Source organism: Triticum aestivum, chromosome 3A (genome assembly GCF_018294505.1).
Source record: "Triticum aestivum cultivar Chinese Spring chromosome 3A, IWGSC CS RefSeq v2.1, whole genome shotgun sequence".
NCBI lineage: Eukaryota > Viridiplantae > Streptophyta > Magnoliopsida > Poales > Poaceae > Triticum > Triticum aestivum.
Window position 1 is genome coordinate 436,874,475 of NC_057800.1, and position 17,617 is coordinate 436,892,091.

A 17,617-nucleotide genomic window follows, 5' to 3' on the forward strand; every position below is an offset into this window, starting at 1 on the left:
ACAACGCAACAACAGCGAATAACTGGAGGACACCTGGCACATCGGTCTCGGGGCGTCACAACACTCCACCACTACGAGAGGATCTCGTCCCGAGATTTAGAATGGCACTGGAGGGGGGGGAGGTGCGCCCTGGTACCTTGTGGGCACCTGGGTGGCCCCCTTTGGTACTTCTTTACTCCAATATTTTTTATTTATTCCAGAATAAATCTTCGTAAAGTTTTAGCTCATTTGGAGATGTGCATGATAGGTATCTCTGACATAGCTTTTTCAGGTCTAGAATTCCAACTGCCGGTAATCTCCCTCTTCGTGTAAACCCTGCATATTATGAGAGCAAAGGCATTGGAATTGCTCCACAAAGTGTTATATTGATTGAAAACACTATAAATAACAGTACTGTAGGATCGAAAGTATGTCTAGAGGGGGGGGGGGTGATTAGACTACTTGACCAAATAAAAATCTAGCCTTTTCCCAATTTTAGTTCTAGGCAGATTTTAGCAACTTAGCACACGTCAAGCAATCAACCTACACATGCAATTCTAAGAGTATAACAGCGGAAAGTAAAACAATTGCATATGAAGGTAAAGGGAGGAGTTTGGAGTGTGCAAACGCAATTGGAGACATGGAGATTTTTGGTGTGGTTCTGATAGGTGGTGCTATCATACATCCACATTGATGGAGACTTCAACCCACGAAGGGTAACAGTTGCGCGAGTCCACGGAGGGCTCCACCCACGAAGGGTCCACAAAGAAGCAACCTTGTCTGTCCCACCATGGCCGTCGCCCATGAAGGACTTGCCTCACTCGGGTAGATCTTCACGAAGTGGGAGATCTCCTTGCCCTTACAAACTCCTTGGTTCAACTCCACAATCTTGACGGAGGCTCCCAAGTGACACCTAACCAATCTAGGAGACACCACTCTCCAAGAGGTAACAAATGGTGTGTTGATGATGAACTCCTTGCTCTTGTGCTTCAAATGATAGTCTCCTCAACACTCAACTCTCTCTCTCACAGGATTTGGATTTGGTAGAAAGAAGATTTGAGTGGAAAGCAACTTGGGGAAGGCTAGACATCAAGATTTATATGGTTGGAGTGGAATATCTTGACCTCAACACAAGTGTAGGTGGTTCTCTCTCAGAAAATGTATGTTAGAAGTGTAGGCATGTTCTGATGGATCTCTCCATAAATGAATAATGGGTGGAGGGGTATAAATAGCCTCCACACAAAATCTAACCGTTACACACAAATCACCAAACTCGGTGGGACCGAATCATGAAACTCGGTCAGAACGATTTAGTTAAAAATGTGAATGTTAGGATTTTCGGTGGGACCGATTTTGTTAGGGTTAGAGCATAACGTAATCTCGGTGAGACCGATTACACAAACTCGGTGTGACCGATTTTGGTAATGGACTAACAGAGAGTTGGTCAGGCAAACTCGGTGGGACTGATTCACTCATCTCGGTTGGACCGAAACGTTATGGAAGGGAAATAGAGAGTTTGCATTGTAATGTCAGTGGGACCAATCGCTCATCTCAGTTTGACCGACACGTTACGAAGGGAAATAGAGAGATTAGAATCCCATCTCGGTGAGACCGAGATCCCTATCGGTGAGACCGAAAAGACTAGGGTTTCTAGCAGTGGCTATGTCAACTGAACTCGGTGGCGCCGGATAGAAAGTTTTGGTGGGGCCGAGTTTGACTTTTGGTTTGGGACATATGTGGTTGTGAGAAAGTAGTTGAGGGCTTTTGGAGCATATCACTAAGCATTTTGAGCAAGCAAGCCATTAGGCAACACCTCATCCCCTCTTAATAGTATTGGCTTTTCCTATGGACTCAGTGTGATCTTGCATCACTTAAAATGAAAAGATGTAGAGTCCTGAGCTTTGAGCTTGAGCCAATTCTTTGTCCTTAGAATTTTGAGGGATCCACTTTTCTCAATCATGCCAAATCACTGAGCTTTCCTGAAATGTTTATCTTTAAGTAGCATTAGCTCAATGAGTTATATGTTGTTAGGAATTACCAAAACCACCCAGGGATAGTTGCACTTTCAATCTCTCCTTTTTGGTAATTGATGAGAACATATAGATCAAAGCTTCAACAAACGATAAATAAGATTGAAAAAACATCGTCGCTTTGAGAAGTTTGTGATAAGCAAGAGCTCCCCCTAAATTTGTGCATTATTTAAAATTTGCTTTTGAATGCAAATGCACAATCGATTAGGATCATGGGTTACTCTTCCATGTCACATACATCTTGGTGGAGCGCTCAAAATGATAAAGATTAAAAGCATGCACTCATCACCAAGCTAGTGAATGATCAAATAAGGATATAAGAGATGATATTATCCGACAAGCATTAAGGGTAGCATATGATCAAACACATGATCAACAAGTATCTCACACAAGTACTCAATAAAGAAGTTCAACCAAAATAGCAAGAGAGATAAAAAGAACACCAGCAACAAGTTACCAAAAAGTTCAAAAATGCATAGTGATAAACGACTCTCAGGCTTGATCTTCGGGAGGTGGTGTAGAGAGAACTCCAAGGACGAAGGCTTCCGATGAAGTAGTTGGAGCTGATGGAGTGGCTGCTGGAGGTGGCACTGGAGCTGTGGCTGCTGGTGCTGACACTGAAGCTCGAGCATCTGAGACTGGCACTGCAGCAGACCTTGGACCTCGTGGCACATGCTTGAAAGCATCAGTAGTTGATTTTCCCTTCTCCTCTGCTTCCTCCTGAAGCTGCTCAACTGTAGTCTGAATCTCAGTCACCTTCAGATCAAGATCATAGAATTTTGTTTCCACAATCCTCTCCAGGCTCTCCTGATTCTGAGTCAGGGTGGCCAAGCCCTTCCCAACCCTCAGTGTAACTTGAATCAGATATCCAAGCTGATCTTCCTTGCTCTTCAGGAAAACCTGAGATGCCTCTTTAGCAGTTGGCATCCTTGCAACTTTCTCTGCCCTTGCCTTGTCTCTCTTCTCATGTGCTTGCACAGATGATGGATCTTCCTCAGTCATTACAACAGTATTGTCTTCAAAATCAGGGTAGACGGGCAGGTGCTCCTTATCCAAAAGATACTTGCCTGTGCCCATCTTTGAGTTGATGAGCTCCTGAATTTGTGGGGCATACCCACAACTCCTCTTCTGATCAGCTGATGTCCTTTTGATTGTCTCCACAATCAGACTCATGACTTCGAATTTTTGAGGCACATCAAACAAATGTAGCAAGTTGATGGCATGTCCTCTAATCATCTTGTGATCACCTGACTTGGGTAGCAATGTGTGTCCAAGGATCCAATTTATAGTAGGCAGACCAGACAACAAGTAGTGGACAGATCCAAACTTGTGAGTATCCAAAGCAGCATCCGGGATATCTTTGTACATGTTGGCCATTGTGTTGTGGTCTTTCTTCTTCTCAGCATATACATCCAAGTCATCTTCATGCTCTGCAGGGGCATTGATCAACTGAGCCCATTCATCAACAGAAGATTGGTACCTGGTACCCTCAGACATCCAAACGATCTTCCCATCTGGATAGAAATGGGCAGTGGAGTAGAACTGCATGATCAACTCATCATTCCACTTGGTGAGCTTCTGGGCCACAAAGGTATCAACTCCACATGCCCTGAAGCTGTCATAGACACCTGGATAGTGATCCTCATTCTCCTTGATGTACTCCCAGTCAACCCATCTTATGTCACACACAATGGGATTCTTGTCAAGTAGGATTGTCTCATAAAAGTCTTGCTGTTCCTTGGTGTGACACATGTAGTCCACAGCAGTCCTCCTCCTGACAGCATATGGATCACACTGTCTCCATAACCTCAGTCCTACATCCTTCCTGATGTGCATGTCCTCAGTGACTGGATGAGCATGATTATGGTCAGGAATTTTGGGCTTCAACTTCCACAAAACATGGGATTCATCATCCTCTTCTTCAGCAGCTTCAGGCACTGGGGCCTTGTTTTTCTCCTCAGCAGGAATGTTTCTAGTGCTTCTCTTGGGTTTAGTCTTCTGAGTTGGAGCAGTAGCCTTGGGAGCAGCTTTGGGCTTAGACGGAGCAACCCCTGATCTAATTGCATCTCCCATGAGCTTTTGTGCTTTGGGTGCTGGTGTAGCATCCTCTTCCTCTTCATCTGAGCCTCTCATTATTGATGATCTGCCAAGCACTCTGGCAGTGGTCTTCTTGACCCTTTCCTTCCTTTTCTTCCCTTCTCCAACTACCTCCTCAGTTGGCTTGGAGGTTTCAGCAGTGGATGCTCTGGCCTTAGACATAGGAACTCTCTTTGCTAGTGCCTTCTTATGCATCCCTGGCTTAACTGTAGCAGCTGAGCCATACTCCTTTTTCAGCACCTTTTTCTTTGAAGTGGCCTCATCCTCAACAACCACATAATCTTCATCCTCTGAATTAGAAGTTTTCTTCTTCCTTTTGCTGGTAGCTGCCTTTGGCAAGTTGCTTGGTGTGCTCCTACTACCATCATCAAAAGAGCTGGAGGGACTAGTGCCCTCGCTCATCTGGACCTGTTCTTCAGATTTGTTCTGGCTCTCACTTTGGTCAAACATCATGCAGGCAAACTGTCAGCAGACCCTGTGAATGGATTATAGTTGAGGTAGAGAAGATGAGCATCACAAAGTACAGAAGTTTTGCAAAACAATTGAGTCAAAAAGTTTAGTTTTAGTTCTCTACAGAAGTGATCTCGAAGCTACCGAATTGACAAACTCGGTGATACCAAAGCAACACTTGGAACCTAAACTAGTGAACTCGGTAGGGTCGAGTCACAGTTCAATGGCACCGAGATTGCTAGGTTTTCTCAGAGTCCTGAACTCGGTCACACCGATTTGCGCATTTCGGTCAGACCAAAGAGCGCATGTGCAATGGCCAAGGCCGAATCGGTGAGACCGATTTCTACAGTTCGGTCGCTCCGAGATGAGTTCTGCGGAGAGCTAACCCTAAAATTTTCGAATCAATCTATACCTAAGGAAGTTTTAGCTGGATGGATGAATCTCAATCGTGGCAAGAACCATGGCATTGACCTTGTGCTAGGAATCAGAGTGAAAAAGACATCACAAGGGATCGAACACTTACCCTAATGTGGCGAGTGTTTGCTACGGCGGCAACGGTGGAGCAGATTGCCATTGACGGCGGCGGAGACCAACGGCGGGAGGTCGCTGGCGGCGAGAAGACGATCCGGAGAACCGAAGAGGCAGAGTAGGTTATGCGCGGGCAAAGGGGTTTCGGAAAAATTTCCAAAATTTGGCCCATCAGTATATATAACCTGACCATGTCGGTGTGACCGAGTGGAACAACTTGGTGGCACCGAGATGCAAAACTGCAGGCAGTTACTGCAACTCGGTGTGACCGAATGGTTCTAATCGGTTGCACCGAGATTGAAAACGTAGATCAACTAAGTGATCTTGGTAGGACCGAAAAGGATGAATCGGTCAGACCGAAATGCACAAAGAGGTTTTGGAAGTTTAAGTCTATGACGAATCGGGAACTCCGAGTGCTCCTCACACAGAGTGGTTCAAATCTGACTTGATCAAACTTTGTGATGTAGCATGAATAGAGTTTGAGACGAGAAAAACATAGATAGCTAGAGGGAGTTCTTAGGCATTCTTGTCCATCCATTTGGCAAAAGAGAAAAAACCAAACAATCAAAGAAACAAATGGATGTCATCGAATGAGAAAAATATGCATTCAACATGCTCACACAATTAAAATGGCAAATGAAATATGTGATGAAGCATGCACAATCACTCTAGCATCTATCAAGCAATTTGTGATGGCTAGGTCATCTATATATGAGTATATTGACTTAGGAGTCAAATGAGAACATTTGATCATAGGTCATACTCATCGTTTAAGCACAAGTGGGGTTACCACTTTTACATAGAGCATTGTTGTAATCACACCATTAGAGTTGCTTTAACTCAATTGATTAGAGTAAAGCTCCCCTAGATGTGATATTCCTCCCTAAGAGGGATCAACTAACCTTGGGTTTGTTGATGATGACTTCATGTAGGTGTTGAAGATGTGGATGCTCAATGTTGATGTAGATCATTCGGAGCAATCCTTTGGAGTGAGTTGCACTTTCAATACCTACATGGGTTAGTCCCACAAGGAACAAACAAGGATATCCATAGACATAGAGTGATGTCTACACAAGATGATGTCCATGGCAGCATTAGGTTACCTTGTCTCTTGTCTTACCAACAAGAGGGTTTGTGACTCCTTTAACTAGTGCAATATATGGAAGCTGTTTGCACTTGTCCTCGCCAAAATGATATGAGTGAAGTATGTTGGCGGAGTCAACCTCAAGAACTCTCTAGTTCTTATTCTTCGGGATACACACCATATTGATGGGAATCCTTGGAGTTGTAGTCGTACTTGATGAAGTAGAACTTGATGTAGTCTTGGGAACCCACTTGACCAAGGCTTTAGGAGCTTCCTCGAATGCATCAATCTCCTCTTGAAGCTTGTCCTTGCCTTTTTGCTTGTGGTCTTGTGGTGGAAGATCATCTTGAGATTGTGTTCCTTTGAAATAAGTAGGATCATACTTCTCTTGTTGAGGAACAAACTTCGTCTTGGGGTACTGATCTTCTTCCCACTCAACTCCATTGGCATTGAACTTTCGTTCAAAACCAACACCTTGATTCTTCCGGTGTCTTCCTTGCTTGCGTACAATTTCCTCAAATTGCTTACTTCCGACAAGGCTCTTGTAAACACCTTTCTCTATAATTCCCTTCAATAAGCTATTTTCTTGCTCAAGTGTAACTTGGCTAAGAGAATCATTAGTGGAATCAAGAGAGCTACTAGAAGCAACAACATTGGATTTAGCGTGATTTTTGTTACTACTAGATGAAGAATATTTCTTGTTCTTGTAGCTAGATTTAACTTGTGGCATGTAAGTAGACAAGAGTAAATGCTTGGCAATGTAAGAAGAAATTTTCTTACGAAGATCATCGTTGATTTCCTTTAAAAACTCATGTTCTTGCTCAAGGTTGAGCTTTTCAAAGCGTAGCTTATCATGAGTCTTTAAAAGTTCTCGATGATCTTCCGAGATAGTTTCATGAGCTAACGTAAGAGTGTTTAGTTCTTTAGTTAGGCGCTCAATCTCCTTCTTATCATCGTCATTCATTTTATCTTGATTATCATGATTAATAGCAAGCTCATCATAGTTTTCACAACTAGAGTTGTCAACAAGTAAATCATCATCTCCTATGTAACACCCCGGATGTAACTTTCCCTATTTGTACTCCAACTCTCATCGTTTCCGGCGTTAAGTTATTTTATTTTCTCGGGTCCGGGTCTTTGTCCCCGTGTGTTGTTTTCGTTTTCATGCATCTCATGTCATGTCACCATGTGCATTGCATTTGCATACGTGTTCATCTCATGCATTCGAGCATTTTCCCCGTTGTCCGTTTTGCATTCTGGCGCTTCGTTCTCCTCCGGTGGTCATTTCTACCTTTCTTTCGTGTGTGGAGATTAAACATTTCCGGATTGGACCGAGACTTGTCATGCAGCCTTGGTTTACTACCGGTAGACCGCCTGTCAAGTTTCGTATCATTTGGACTTCGTTTGATACTCCAACGGCTAACCGAGGGACCAAAAAGGCCTCGTGTGTGTTGCAGCCCAACACCCCTCCAATTTGGCCCAAAACCCACCAAACTCTGCTCCATGTCCTAGAGCGTTCGATCACGATCGCGTGGCCGAAAACCACATCTCATTTGGACTCTCCTAGCTCCTCCTATGCCTATATATACACCCCCTCGAAAATTCTCGGATCCCCTCCTCCTCCAAACCCTAGATCCACCCCACCGCGCCGCGCCGGACATATTCCGCCGACGGACAATGTCCGGATAGCCCCGCGCCGCCACGTGTCGCTCGTCGGTTGGCCTGGCTGCTTCTCCTCAGCCGCCGGCCCGGGAGGCCCGTCCCCGGCCCCCGAGGCCCACCTCACGTCGCCTCGCCGCCCGGTGAAGACGTCGCCCGCCTCCATCGCCGCGGCGCCCGCCTCCTTGCTCCGGCCGCCGCGCGCCCTCGCCGGCGACCTCGCCGTTTCGCCGCCCCGCTGACCCGTGCCTTGACTCCGGCCGCCGCCCTACCGGGGTCGAGCCACACCACCGCGGCGACCTTGCCGACCGACCGGCCCCTCCTCCCCAAGCTTCGGATCCGGCCGGCCAAGTTCCGGCGATCCCCATCTCCGTCCGGCGATCCTCGAAGGCCGCACCGCTACAGTGACTCGTCGGATCCAGACCTGATTCGGGATGAACAGTAAACCCTAGGTGAATTTCGTCTAAGTCCTCAGAATTTTTGATCCATATGCTCATGTTCGCGGCTCCGTAACTTTGCATCCGTAGCTCCGATTCATGCATATAGAATATCAAAATGTTCGCCTCGACGAGTACATCATTTCATTCCATTACATCATTTTCATTTGAGCTCATCTTGATGCCCAAAATGCTGTTAGAAGGAGGCTTCGTGAGTTAATTGTCAGATCTGCTAGTTCATCTTAGACTTTTGTCATTTTTGCCATGATTATTGTATGCATGCTATGCCCGTGAGTTCTTCATATATTTTGTTAATGATTTTGTCTTCTTTCCAGAGGTGCAACCCATGCATTTTTAGGATGTGTGTGGTGACTTGTGCAAGCTTGCAAAGAGAGGCACCCGGTAATCTGTTTTCAGGGACTTAGTTGTTTTCACTAAGTCTGGGATTATTTAGTTCATGATGCCATATGTTCAGCTTGTTTCCGAGTGATCCGTGCCTCTTTTGAGGATGATCAGCAAAGGAGTTTTGTTAATCATGTTATGCTCTATCCATCCATGTCTTTGTTTGCAATTATGGAGCACCTTAGCGTGAGTCAATCGAGCTCTACTTTTGCTTCGTTGTGAATTTGGGCAGATCGTCAACTCGTTTGCGATTTTGCCGATGCTATTGTAGTTGATCCGTGCATGCTATGCCATTGTTCTTGCCATGTCTAGCTAGCATTTTGTGCCTTCTTAATGGGGGTATGCTTGCCTTGCCATGACTTGCACCGTAGTGAGTGCATCGAGCTCGTTTACATGCCTTCGTGAGTTATATTTCAGCATGTCTCAGTGTTCACTTAGTCTGAAAACTGATTGTGTTTTAGCTATGTTCGTGTGCCCGTTAGTATATTTTGTGAACCCTTTTGGCCCCAGGTCACTTTGGGTCTTTTGTTAAGCTTGTTGAGTAGCTCCATGCCATGTTCTTACTAGTCTTAATCAGGTCATGTATCATGTTGTTTTGCTGCTCCGAAGAGGGCTTCGTGATCTGAAATTTCAGACAAGTGAGAATTTCACTAAGTCTGGAATCTGTTTTGCATTTGCGTTTTTGCCATGCTTGTTTGAACCTCATAATGGATAAATTGGCCGTAGCTCAGTGCTAGTCTTTTGTTAAGCATCTTGTGTGCATCCCTGCCATGTATTTTGTTGTCATGTTTGGTGGCTGTAGCATGTTCATCTCATTGCATTTAGATGCCTACTTGCTGTAAATCGCAGACCGGTGTCATTCTTAAAACGCTTGCCATTTCCAAACCGTAACTCCGATTCCGGCGTTCTTTATAGCGTTTTCAAGCGATTTCATCTCATCTTTCCAGTGGCACCCTTGGAATTCCAAGTTGAGGCCAGGTCCATGCATTTCCTGTCATATCTTGCATTTTGCATCCCGCATAGCATATCATCATTGCATCGTATCGCTTGATCCTTGCACGTGGTTGATTGTATCCTTGTTGCTTGTTTGTCTTGTCTGGGTAGAGCCGGGAGACAAGTTCTCTACCGAGGAGCCTGTTGAGTTTGCTTGTGAGGATCTAGTCAACTCTGACAACTGTGCAGGCAAGATGATCATACCCTCGAAATCACTACTATCTTTGCTATGCTAGTTTGCTTGCTCTTGCTATGCCAATGCTACGATGCCTACCTTTTGCTTGTCATCCTCCCAATTGCCATGTCAAACCTCTAACCCACCATGTCCTAGCAAACCGTTGATTGGCTATGTACCGCTTTGCTCAGCCCCTCTTATAGCGTTGCTAGTTGCAGGTGAAGATTGGAGACCGTTCCTTGTTGGAACATTTATTTAGTTGTTGGGATATCATTATATTGCCATGTTATCTTAATGCATCTATATACTTGGTAAAGGGTGGAAGGCTCGGCCTCTCGCCTAGTGTTTTGTTCCACTCTTGCCGCCCTAGTTTCCGTCATATCGGTGTTATCTTCCCGGATTTTGCGTTCTTTACGCGGTTGGGTTTTAAAGGGAACCCTTTGATATTTTGCCTTGTTTAAAGCTTTTCCAGCAATGCCCAACATTGGTTTTACCATTCGCCACCTAGCCTTTTCTTTCCCTTGGGTTCTGCAGACTCAAGGGTCATCTTATTTTACCCCCCCCGGGCCAGTGCTCCTCTGAGTGTTGGTCCACTTGTCAGCTACCGGTGGCCACCAGGGGCAAGTCTGGGCTAGCCTACCCGTACCTAGGACAATCTAAGTGTGCCCTGAGAAAGAGATATGTGTAGCTCCTATCGGGATTTGTCGGCACATTCAGGCGGTGTTGCTGGTCTTGTTTTAACCTGTCGAAGTGTCTTGAGTTACCGAGATACCGAGTCTGATCGGAACGTCTTGGGAGGAGGTTTATTCCTTCGTTGACCATGAGAGCTTGTCATGGGCTAAGTTGGGACTCCCCTGCAGGGATTGAACTTTCGAAAGCCGTGCCCGCGGTTATGGGAAGATGGGAATTTGTTAATGTCCGGTTGTAGATAACTTGAACCTTAATTAACTAAAATGAATCAACTGAGTGTGTTACCGTGATGGCCTCTTCTCGGCGGAGTTCAGGAAGTGGACACGGTGTTGGAGTAACGTTTGCGCAGGTTGCTCTCTAGTTTCTCGCTCGTGCTTTGCCTCCTCTTCTCGCTCTCTTTTGCGAATAAGATAGCCACCATATATGCTAGTCGCTTGCTGCAGCTCCACATATATTTGACTTACCCTTCCTATAAGCTTAAATAGTCTTCATCGCGAGGGTGCAAGATTGCTGAGTCCCTGTGGCTCACAGATACTATAACTCCAGATGCAGGTCCAGGTGATTCTGCTCCAGGTGACGAGTACGAGCTCAAGTGGGAGTTCGACGAGGACTCTCAATGATACTACGTGTCTTTTCCTGATGATCAGTAGTGGTGCCCAGTTGGGGGTGATTGGGACCGTTGTCGCTTGTTGGGTTTTTTCTTCTATTTTGGCGCCGTAGTCGGGCCATGAGTGTTTTGGATGATGTAATGTTATTTATGTACTTGATTGACGTGGCAAGTGTAAGCCAACTATGTTCTTCCCTTTTATTATTACATTACATGGGATGTTTGTGAAGATTGCCTAACTTGCGACATATGCCTTCAATGTGATTATGTCTCTAAGTCGTGCCTCGACACGTGGGAGCTATAGTCGCATCGAGGGTGTTACAAGTTGGTAATCAGAGCCATCCCCGACCTTAGGAGCCCCATTGCTTGATCGTTCTTAGCGGCCGAGTTGTGTCTAGAAAAATGTTTTGAGTCTTTAGGAATTATATATCGGAGCGTTTAGGAATTCTTTTTACTTCCCAGTCTCCTCATCGTTCTGGTAAGGCATCCTGACGTAGAGTTTTGACTCTTCGCTTCTCAAATTTCACTAAATTTTTTTTAGGATCACGCGAGTATCTTGGAATCGTTCCGATGGCTTATGATGAGAACATTTTCTTGGTGCCTCCTGTCAGGGGTTTAGTGGAAGTGTCCCGGGGAGTTGAGCTCTGAGGTGTTGTCATCATAATTTTATCGTTGCAATTCTGGAATACTTGAGATATGTTCGCCAACATCGAAAATCTCTTTTATGCAGTTCGTTGGTGAGATAATCTCGATGCCATCCAGTACTGGGGCGGGAGTTCGGGAGTATCGCCATAACTTGTATAACGGATGCTTTTCGAAGGTTGAGGTAGATGGTTTCCGAAGTTTTCTTGGTTATGTGTTGAAGGATGGATACAGCTGGATGTAGGATTTGCTAGTTTGGGTGAGATATTATGCTTCCCCTGTATCCCCAACACCTGATTGCATAACCGGAAAGGTTCGGGAGTTTCATAGGTGGGAATTCTAGTAGCTCTAGTTCTTCTTCCACGGATATTGGTTTGAAATTGGGATTTCTTACCGATTATTCGTTCTTGATCCATACCTTGTTGATTTATTTCTCTACCTTAACTCTATGTGGCTTCTCAATTTATGGATATGTGGCCATTTCAAGAGGAATGCATTCGTTCATTTTGTTCGGATGTGAAGACTATATGTTGCAATTTTCATTCCGTTGGATTCAGCTTCTATTTTATCTGTCAATGTGCTAATGGTGGTCAACCTCTTCAGGATGGCTCCTCCAACGCGCACGACTCCGAATCCTGATCCGTCACCACCTCCACCTCCTCCAGAGGCGTGGCAAGCTGTGATGGCCGCAACCAATGCAAACACACAGCTGACCATGCAAATTCTTCAAGAGCGCAATCAAGGCAGTCAAGGGAATCAAGGAAGCAATCAGAGTCACTTTGCTACACTCAACCAGTTCCTTGCTAACAGGCCAAAGACTTTCAGCAATTGTGTTGAGGCAACCGATGCTGACGATTGGTTTGTGGATCTGTGTAAGCATTTCGAGTGCAGCAACGTCAGGCCTGAGGACTTTGTGAAGTTCGCTTCCTTCCAACTCAAAGATCAAGCTGCAGAATGGTTCCAGCAATACAAGGATTCCAGAGGTGGACGTGTTATCACTTGGGATGATTTCCGTCGAGATTTCCGAGCTCATCATATTCCGCAGAGTGTGGTTGAAAGCCAGCGTGAGGAATTCTGCAATCTGAAGCAAGGCTCTTTGTCTGTCTATGACTACAACAAGTTGTTCCAGAAGCTCGCCCGCTTTGCCAAGCAGGACGTGCCTGATGAGAAGAGCATGATATACCAGTTCAGGGGTGGTCTCAGAGAAGATATCCAGCTCACTCTTGTCCTCTTCGAGCCCTTGAGGTACGATGAGTTCTACAACATGGCACTGAAGCAAGAGGCTGCTCAGTTGAGGTGTGATGCTTCCAGGAAGCGAGTCAGAGATGTTACTCCTTCTTCCTCTACTCAAGTGGCCAAGCAGCAGAAGTTTTGGCTTCCTCCTCCTCCGTTCCGTCAGCCGTATCAGCAGAAGAGCAAAGGTGGCAGTGGTTCTTCCCACCCACCCAACCCTGGCTTTCAGAACAAGGCTTCGTCTCAAGCTCCAAGATCGAGTGCTCCGTACCACCGTCCGCTTTCAGAGGTCACGTGCAACAAGTGCCAACAGAAGGGTCACTATGCCAACAAGTGTCTCAACCAGAGGCGTCTTCCTCCTCCTCCTCCTGTGAGATCGGCAAGTACAACTGTGGTCAAGCATAACCCCAAGCATGCCAAGGTCAATTTGATGAATGCAGCTCAGGCAGAGGACTCGTCAGATGTGATCATGGGTAACCTTCCTGTTAATGATATTCCAGCTAAAGTTCTTTTTGACACTGGTGCATCGCATTGCTTCATCTCGAGACCATTTACAAATAGGCATGAATTGGTTTCACAAGTTTTGCCTAGTCCTTTAGCAGTTGTCTCTCCCGGTAAGCACATGCAGGCTAACTCCATCGTTCCGGATGTTTCTATCACTTTGGGTGACTACAAGTTCTTGGCTTCTCCTACGGTTCTCGGTGACTCGGATATTGATCTTATTCTCGGAATGGATTGGCTTTCTAAGCACAAGGCTCAGCTTGATTGTGCAGCCAAGCAGATTCAATTGACTCATTCGTCTGAGGATGTAATTGTCTTTGCCGCTCGGGATAAAACCATTTGTCTGTTTTCTCTCAATGAGAAGGGTGAATTGGATGCCATCTCTCAAATTCCAGTCATTTGCGAATATCAAGACGTCTTTCCAGAAGAGCTCCCAGGAATGCCTCCGCACCGGCCAGTTGAATTCGTTATTGAACTTGAGCCTGGCACGGAACCTGTGTGCAGTCCTTACAAGCTCGGACCTGAAGAGTTGAAGGAGCTGAAGAAGCAACTCGATGAGCAAGAAAGAATGGGTCTCATCCGGCCTAGTTCTTCTCCGTGGGGTTGTGGTGTTCTTTTTGTGAAGAAGAAGGATGGAACGGACCGACTTTGTGTTGATTACCGTCCAGTGAACAAGAAGACCATCAAGAACAAATACCCACTACCCAACATCAATGAGCTGTTCGAACAACTCAAAGGTGCTCAAGTATTCTCCAAGCTTGATCTCCGTATGGGTTATCACCAGATTCGCATTCGTGAAGAAGATATTCCCAAGACAACATTCAGAACAAGCTTTGGTTCATATGAATACACTGTCATGTCTTTTGGTCTTGCCAACGCTCCTCCGACGTTCTCTCGCATGATGAACTTCATCTTCAACGCCTACACCAATGACTTCGTTTTGGTCTATCTCGACGACATTCTGGTTTTCTCGAAGAACAAGGAAGATCATGCCAAGCACTTGCGTTTGGTTCTTGATAAGCTCAGAGAACATCAGTTCTACGCCAAGTTCTCCAAGTGTGAATTTTGGCTCGATGAGGTTCTTTATCTTGGCCATATCATCTCTTCCAAGGGCATTGCCGTGAATCCTGAGAAGGTGTCTGCAATTGTGAATTGGGAACCTCCTCAGAACGTGAAACAACTCCGCAGTTTTCTCGGTCTCGCAAGCTATTGCCGAAGATTCGTTGAAAACTTTTCTAAGATTGCGAAGCCTCTCTTAAATCTTCTTCAGAAGCACGTCAAGTACGTTTGGTCTCCGGAGTGTGATATTGCTTTCAACACTTTGAAAGAGAAGTTGATCACTGCTCCAGTTCTGACTCCGCCTGATGAATCCAAGCCGTACGAGGTCTTTTGTGATGCCTCTCTCCAAGGTCTTGGCGCAGTATTGATGCAAGACAAGAAAGTTGTTGCTTATACATCTCGCCAGTTGAAGCCTAGTGAGAAGAACTACATCACTCATGATCTCGAGTTGGCGGCAGTTGTGCATGCTTTGTTGACTTGGAGACATCTTCTATTGGGAAGAAAAGTGGACATTTTCACTGATCACAAGAGTCTCAAGTACATCTTCACTCAGCCTAATCTCAACCTCAGGCAAACTCGATGGGTCGAAATGATTCAAGAGTATAATCCGAGTATTGAGTATACTCCAGGCAAGGCCAATGTGATTGCTGACGCATTGAGCAGGAAAGCATATTGCAACAGTCTGATTCTTAAGCCTTATCAACCCAAGCTTTGTGAAGCTTTCCGCAAGCTTAATCTGCAAGTTGTTCCTCAAGGTTTCCTCGCCAACCTTCAAGTCTCTCCAACCTTAGAAGACCAGATTAGCCAAGCCCAGCTTCTTGATGCTATGGTGAAAAAGGTGAAGATCGGGATTGCCAAGAGTCAGTCCAAGTACAAGTGCTACCGCCTTGATGACAAGGACACTCTCTTCTTCGAGGATCGTATTGTTGTTCCCAAAGGTGACCTCGGTAAAGTGATCATGAACGAGGCTCACAATTCTCTCCTCTCCATCCACCCTGGGAGCACGAAGATGTATCAGGACCTCAAGCAAGCTTATTGGTGGACTCGAATGAAGCGCGAGATCGCTCAATTCGTGAATGAATGTGATGTCTGCAGAAGAGTGAAGGCAGAACACCAAAGGCCAGCAGGTCTCCTCCAACCTCTTGCCATTCCAGAATGGAAGTTTGACCACATTGAAATGGACTTCGTGACTGGATTTCCTAAGTCCAAGCGTGGCAATGATGCTATATTTGTTGTCATCGACAAGCTCACCAAAGTGGCTCACTTTCTGCCTATCAAAGAGTCGATCACTGTAGCTCAATTGGCGGAACTCTATACCTCTCGCATTGTCTCTCTGCATAGTATTCCTCAAGTGATATCTTCAGACCGTGGCAGCATCTTTACCTCGAAGTTTTGGGATTCTTTCCAGAAGGCCATGGGCACCAACATCCGCTTCAGCACAGCTTTCCATCCTCAAACAAGCGGTCAAGTCGAGCGTGTCAACCAGATTCTTGAAGATATGCTTAGGGCTTGTGTGATCTCCTTCGGCATGAAGTGGGAGGATTGTCTTCCTTATGCTGAATTCTCCTACAATAATAGTTTTCAAGCAAGTTCGGGCAAGGCCCCTTTTGAAATTCTGTATGGCAGGAAGTGCCGTACCCCTCTCAACTGGTCTGAAACCGGTGAACGTCAGCTTTTGGGTAATGACTTAATCACAGAAGCAGAAGAAATGTGCAAAGTCATTCGTGATAACCTCAAAGCAGCCCAATCCCGCCAGAAAAGCTACTATGATAGTAAGCACCGTGATTTGGCTTTCGAGATCGGAGATCATGTTTACCTCCGCGTCTCTCCTATGAAAGGTACTCGCCGCTTCGGTATCAAAGGGAAGCTTGCCCCTAGATACGTGGGACCTTTCAAGATTGTCAGCAAGAGAGGCGACCTCGCCTATCAACTCAAGCTTCCTTCAAACTTCGCAAATATTCATGACGTGTTCCATGTCTCTCAGCTTCGAAAGTGCTTCAAGACTCCTGACCGTACCGTCAACTTCGAGGACATTGAGCTCCAAGAAGATCTCCCTTATCGTGAGCACCCAGTTGCTATTCTTGAAGAGACTGAACGCAAGACTCGCAACAAGTCAATCAAATTTCTCAAAGTCAAGTGGTCACACCATTCCGACCGTGAAGCTACCTGGGAACGCGAGGATCACCTCCGTTCTGAGTACTCGGAGTTCTTTCAGTCCTAGATCTCGGGACGAGATCTTTTCGTAGTGGTGGAGTGTTGTAACACCCCGGATGTAACTTTCCCTATTTGTACTCCAACTCTTGCCGCTTCCGGCGTTAAGTTATTTTATTTTCTCGGGTCCGGGTCTTTGTCTCCGTGCGTTGTTTTCGTTTTCATGCATCTCATGTCATGTCATCATGTGCATTGCATTTGCATACGTGTTCATCTCATGCATTCGAGCATTTTCCCCGTTGTCCGTTTTGCATTCTGGCGCTTCGTTCTCCTCCGGTGGTCATTTCTACCTTTCTTTCGTGTGTGGGGATTAAATATTTCTGGATTGGACCGAGACTTGTCATGCGGCCTTGGTTTACTACCAGTAGACCGCCTGTCAAGTTTCGTATCATTTGGACTTCGTTTGATACTCCAACGGCTAACCGAGGGACCGAAAAGGTCTCGTGTGTGTTGCAGCCCAACACCCCTCCAATTTGGCCCAAAACCCACCAAACTCTGCTCCATGTCCTAGAGCGTTCGATCACGATCGCGTGGCCGAAAACCACACCTTATTTGGACTCTCCTAGCTCCTCCTATGCCTATATATACACCCCCCTCGAAAATTCCCGGATCCCCTCCTCCAAACCTTAGATCCACCCCACCGCGCCGCGCCAGACATATTCCCGCCGACGGACAATGTCCGGATAGCGCCGCGCTGCCACGTGTCGCTCGTCGGTTGGCCCGGCCACCTCTCCTCAGCCGCCGGCCCGGGAGGCCCGTCCCCGGCCCCCGAGGCCCACCTCGCGTCGCCCCGCCGCCCGGTGAAGACGCCGCCCACCTCCATCGCCGCGGCGCCCGCCT